General features: G+C 38.9%; 1 long non-coding RNA gene across 1 annotated transcript; it reads left to right on the top strand.

Annotated features, from left to right (window-relative positions):
* Window positions 1-3,636: 3,636 nt before the first annotated feature.
* LOC140184763 (uncharacterized) lies at window positions 3,637-4,882 on the top strand. Its single transcript, XR_011882409.1, has 2 exons — window positions 3,637-4,114; window positions 4,577-4,882. It is a non-coding gene; the product is annotated as an uncharacterized lncRNA (long non-coding RNA).
* The last annotated feature ends 238 nt before the right edge of the window (window positions 4,883-5,120 follow it).

Raw genomic sequence — 5,120 nt, 5'->3', positions numbered from 1 at the left:
TTTTAACGTGAGATATTCATTTTTCAATCCTTTGTCAAGATAACGAAGAAGGAAGATTATTTCTTTGGCTTTATCCTTCTGGGATGCATTATTTTCAGCCTTAATGGTATCTTTTAGATAAAGTTTATGATTGCTTATATTCCTATCTATTAAATAGAGTAGAGAAAGTGTCACCAGCATGTATCCAGGTTCGAAGTGCAATAATCTATGTTCAGTCTTTACCACAATACTAGCAAAATTTAACTATATCAATCATTAAGATTACAAGCACTAATTCAAAGACCAAGACCAAGGACAAATGAACCAAATCGATTGTAACACCCTAACTTTTAGCACCTCATGATAGCACTAAAAGTCTTTGCGAATACAAACCAAAACTTTTAATTAAGAAAACAAATATTCTTTATTTTACACCATTAACCACAAAGGTATATATATTCACATAGCATTAAATATATAGACTTATTCCAAGATTCTCAAAACAAATCCTACCCCTCTAAAAACTAAAAGCAATAAACGACGAGAGAAAAATAAATTCTAACAACTCAAGTCATGAATATAATATTCAATGCTCCTGTAGCTACGCACTAAACCATCGCACCTGTAGCTGAAAGGGGAAGAAAATAGGGGGCAAGAACTAGGGAGTTCTTAGTAGGGTTAGGGTTATAGTTATGTTCATTTTATTATTTGTTACATAGGAATTTCACAACATCCTACATACAGTCTTCAACAGTTGGTCAATAGCAACAAACCTCATAATACAGACAACTTTAACAAACCAGACTAGAGAGCGATGGTTTCAGAAGTGGGCGGTAAAAACTCAATATATTCAAACCTTAGTTAGTTTATATATTCTATTTTGTTTAATTATGCTTAATTTTAATTAACTCGTGCTAAATGTTCTTTCTGCAGGAGAAATTTATATGGGACAAGACTCACGATCTCATGATTAGAAAGATCTTCGACCATCAGATGGTTAGGCGGTTTCAGCAAATGTTGGAAGATGTACGTGAGCACTGTGACCACCTCACCATTTGGCTCTGCCCGGATATTAAGAAGGCATTGTACGTCCATTGGGAGACTGATGAGGGGTTCAAGCGTCACGGTCTCACGAACAGAGCTAACAAGGTATCGGCTAGGTCATCAAAGTATACTGGTAGGTCAGCGACTTTCATAAAGACAAAGGCTAGGCTAGTAAGTAACTTGTTTCATTTTGTTATTAATTTCATTTAGTATCAATATAATGTCATTATTACTTGATTTAACATGTGGTTTCAAAATATGTAGTGTAATTTGTTGGATCATGATGCGACGATGGTGGAAACCTTCAAGTATACTTACACATTGAAGGAGAACAAGGGGAAATTTGCTGATCAGCGGGTCGCAGATTATTATGTGAGTAAACATCATGTGACATACAATTTTTAAATTAATTGTAACCCTAATTATAAAATGTGTTACATAGGACTCCTACACATAGAGATTGGAAGCCTCAATCCAACAATCTCAGCGTACTGGAGACGACAGCAAAAACTTCGCTGCATCAGTCGTCCATCTTGAGATGGTTTGGCGCGAGGCCGCTTCTGAGCCATACAAGAATTGTGTCTTTGGGCTGGGGTCATTCTTCACCAATAACCTCCACACATCCACATTGAGACATTCATCCATCTCTGCCACCAGTCATCCCGTCAATCTTGAGAATGACGTTGATTTGAGGGAGCAAGTGTTACTCCTCACTTGGAGCTTTCACCAACAAGCTCAGCAACTGTAGGAGTCTGAGGAGAGGTATCAGGCGATCCTCTCATGCATGATAGGCACAGATGACTTCATGCTGGAGTGGAGGTAGGAGCTAGGGCGGCTTTAGCGAATGGAGCGACAGATGGCGGTGTACTAAAATCAGATGTGTGCCAGTGGCAGCAGCACTACTGGTGGTGGCAGTAGCACCGTTGGAGGGGGTACAAACATCACTGCCTAGGCCGCCGCCTCAGCAGGACTAGCGGGACAACGATGACGACGTCTATCAGGATCTTTAGTGATTAGAGTTTTGTTTTAAACTGTTTGATTGTATTATATCCTCTGTTATTTAATTTTACATTTTATTTGTATGCTTGATATTTAATTTAACATGTTTAGTTTCTATTATTTAGATTTTGAATATTAATTATACAAAAAATAAATTTGAATAAAAAATTTAGAATTTGACCACTAATTGCTTCGAAAAAATTTAACGAAAAAAATTGAACTTATTGTCGGAATTACAAAAAAAATCTAATTATAAAAATGTGGGAATAAAATAGTTTGGCGCGAAAGTTACCATTAGATTATTTTGTTTTCTCCAATATTCAGTGTTTTTTTTGGGTAGTGTGAAATGTGGATAGTGGTGGCATTCATCATCTTAAAAAATCTACTCCACCAAGGATGTCTATAATTGGATTTTAAAGGGCAAAATTTATTGGGATGCTAATGCTAATTAGAATTAGTTGTGGCTCTCCAACCTCCCTAAGAAGATTAAGATTCTTTGTGTGGCTTTGCTTTCATGATGCTCTTCCGATTGCCTTCTTTCGATTTTGTCGCGGTTTGATGGATCTGGAGTTATGTTTGCGTTGCAGTTCTTAGAGAGAGACAATATTTTACTGTCTATTTGATTGTGCCAGAGCTCGTAGTGTGTGCTCTCTTTTAGGGTTTTTACCTTAGGGAAGTGATAATCATGTTATAAATTCGGCCAACACCTTTACCTATTTCTGCCAGAAAGTGATGAAGGTTGATTTCATCATTTTTGCTGGTTTATGGTGGAGTTGGCGTCATCTTAACCAGCATATCTTCAACTCCCATGATGATTGGTCTCATGACAGAGTTACTCTTTTAGCGTGGAAGCTTGCACAAGATCTTCATAACTTCAACAAATCAACTTACCATCTTCAAGCTCATTGCATCGATGTAGTCTAGACTCCTCCACCGAAAGGAATGGTTAAATTTAGCTGTGATGGAAGTGTCTATCATGCTCGGAATCTCGGCGGATTCGAATGTGTACTTTAGAACAAGGAAGGCTCTTGAATGAAAGGTTACTCTCGGTCTCTTCCTAATTAGGGCATTTTCCGCTACAAACATTTTGTAGCATGGAGAGATTTAGTCCTTACTTGAAAATGTGGCTCTAAGGTGGTTATTGTGGAAACCGATTCTTTAGATGTTTTCTTACTACTTCAATTTGATTCTCATCAGACTATTCATAATAATAATAATAATAATGAGAATTTAATTCTTAAGATTCAAGAGCTACTTAGATTTTAATAAGAGGTTCATTTTAATCTTGTTAAGAGAGAGAAAGGCTAATGACGTAACTGACCTACTTACAAAAAAAAAAAAAACTATAAATAGTACTGAATTTGTAGAATAGTTGAATCCTTGGTAGGCATGGCGAAAATCCCCGGTGGGGCGGGTATCCGCCGGATTTATCCGCCGGGGAGCGGATATGGGGGTGATTTTCACCCGCGGGGACGGGGGACAGGGCCCCGTATAATAAACGGGGCGGGGGCGGGGGTAGAGGTCCCCGCCCCGTGTGGACCTGTTAAATCCCCATTTGTATGAAAAGACAAAAATACCCCTAATATATATATAACATGTAACCTAACCCTAGCTGCCACATTTAGCCATTCACAAATCACACATGCTTCCCTAATCCCTATCCCTGCTTCAGAGAGTGAGAGCTCCTCTCCTCCCCATTCCTCCTCAAGCGCTCAGCCCATCGCCCCCTCCTGTCTCTTTCCTGCCGACCGCCGACCGCCGATCGCTGCCTTCCACCCTCTAGGTCCCTCAGCGCCGCAATTAAGTCTCCTCTCTTGTCCACTCCTCCTCAAATTTCAAACCCCCAGACCCCCGCAGTTCAACTCTCCGCCAACAGACCTCCCATCCTCTGGGTCCTCAGCACTGCTTCCTACCCCAAACCCCCTGAGTGGCTCGGTCGCTCACTGCAGGTGTCGGGCTCACCGTCGCGAGCTCACGACAACGTCATCTTCTTCTCCTGGTCGCGGCACACTCAGCAACGTCGTCGCCTTCTCCTGGTCATGGCAGACTCGTCGCCGGTCGTCATCGCCGGTCTTCCCCTTTTCTCTGTCGGGTAAGTCAGCATGTGGTTTCTGATTAGGTTAATTGGATTTCTTAATTTCTGATTAAGTTAATAAATTTTTAAATTTCTGATTAGGTTAATGAATTTCTGAGTTTTGAATTTTTGAGTTTCTGATTAGGTTAACAAATTTCTAAATTTCTGATTAGGTTAATGAATGTCTGAGTTTTGAATTTCTGATTAGGTTAATAAATTTTTGAATTTCTGATTAGGTTGATGAATTTCTGAGTTCTGAATTTTTGATTAAGTTAACAAATTTTTGATTAGGTTAATCTGATTCCAATTCTGAATTTCTGGTTTATAATTTATATTTTTGAGTTAGGTTGATATGATTTTGATTTCTGATTCTAATTTATATTTTTGAGTTAATCTGAAGTTAGGTTAATCTGATTCCGATTCTGAATTTCTGATTTTTAATTTATATTTCTGAGTTAGGTTGATGTGATTTTGATGTAGGATTCAAACAAATCGGAATCTACCATCATTACCATTACATCATGAAAAAGGCTTGAGGATTCTACAATGTGATGAATTATGCTTTGTAGATTTTGGATATGTTTGATACTTTGGTTATTTAAGGATATATTTGATATTATTTGTTGTTGTTAATGTCTTTGGAGACTATGAACATGTTAATGTCTTTGTTGTTAATGTTGTTAATGTCTTTGGAGAAAAAGAACATGTTGTTGATGTCTTTGTTATTGTTAATGCTTTAGAGACAAGGAACATGATGATTGATATAATTTTTTCATTTTTTTCCAATTTTTTCAAATTTGTTTAATTTCTTAAAAATCCATGGGTATCCGTGGAGTCCCCGATCCCCGGCGGATATGGAGTCCCCGTTACCCGTGGCGGGGACGGGACGGGGACGAGGACTGGATATGGAGGCGGGGGACGGGGGGCGAGGGACATGTCTCCGCCCCCGTGGGTACCCGTTGCCATCCCTAATCCTTGGCAGGAGTTACATGATATCCTTCAACGAGACCATGTAGTGCTTTTT

This window comes from Arachis hypogaea, chromosome 5 (assembly GCF_003086295.3).
Source record: "Arachis hypogaea cultivar Tifrunner chromosome 5, arahy.Tifrunner.gnm2.J5K5, whole genome shotgun sequence".
Lineage (NCBI taxonomy): Eukaryota > Viridiplantae > Streptophyta > Magnoliopsida > Fabales > Fabaceae > Arachis > Arachis hypogaea.
The sequence above is the reverse complement of the archived record's forward strand: the minus strand, read 5'-3'. Positions and strand labels throughout refer to the sequence as shown.